Genomic DNA, 571 nt, shown 5'->3' on the forward strand with positions numbered 1-571 from the left:
CTTTTGACTTCACTACAACTCACATTTTTAGTGTTCCATTTTGTTTGTATGTCACACGCCGCTGTGTTTCCGAAGATTCTAGCCCGTCCTTACCCCTTGTCCTTGACAAACGTCTTCGCTGTCTTCTTAAAAATCTAAAAGTTCCTCAACAGTGAGTCGGTTGGTGTCCAGGCTCTGAGGCGAGGAGAAAAACAGCATTAGGCGATCGACAATCCGCAATCTCCTTCAATTTTTTGTTTTTCCGCCTTGATGCCCTGTTCTTTGGAGGGGGGTCATTTTTTTGTAAGTACACAGCCGTGGTTTTCCGTACGTCTTTCTAGCCCCGTCCCTTACCCCTTGTCCCTTTGTACACGTCTTCGCTGTACTTCTTGTGAGAAAATTAAAGTTCCCTCAAGCAGGTGAGGCTCTGGTTGGTGTCCCAGGCTCTGTAGCGCCGTAGGAGAAAAGCACTCAGGACGATCGACAATTCGGCAAAATCTCCTTCAATATTTCTTGATTTTCCGCCATTGAATGCCTGGTTCTTGGGGAGGGGGGGGGCATTTTTTTCTGTAAGAGTAACACAAGCCGGAAG

Source organism: Penaeus monodon, chromosome 34 (genome assembly GCF_015228065.2).
Source record: "Penaeus monodon isolate SGIC_2016 chromosome 34, NSTDA_Pmon_1, whole genome shotgun sequence".
Classification (NCBI taxonomy): domain Eukaryota; kingdom Metazoa; phylum Arthropoda; class Malacostraca; order Decapoda; family Penaeidae; genus Penaeus; species Penaeus monodon.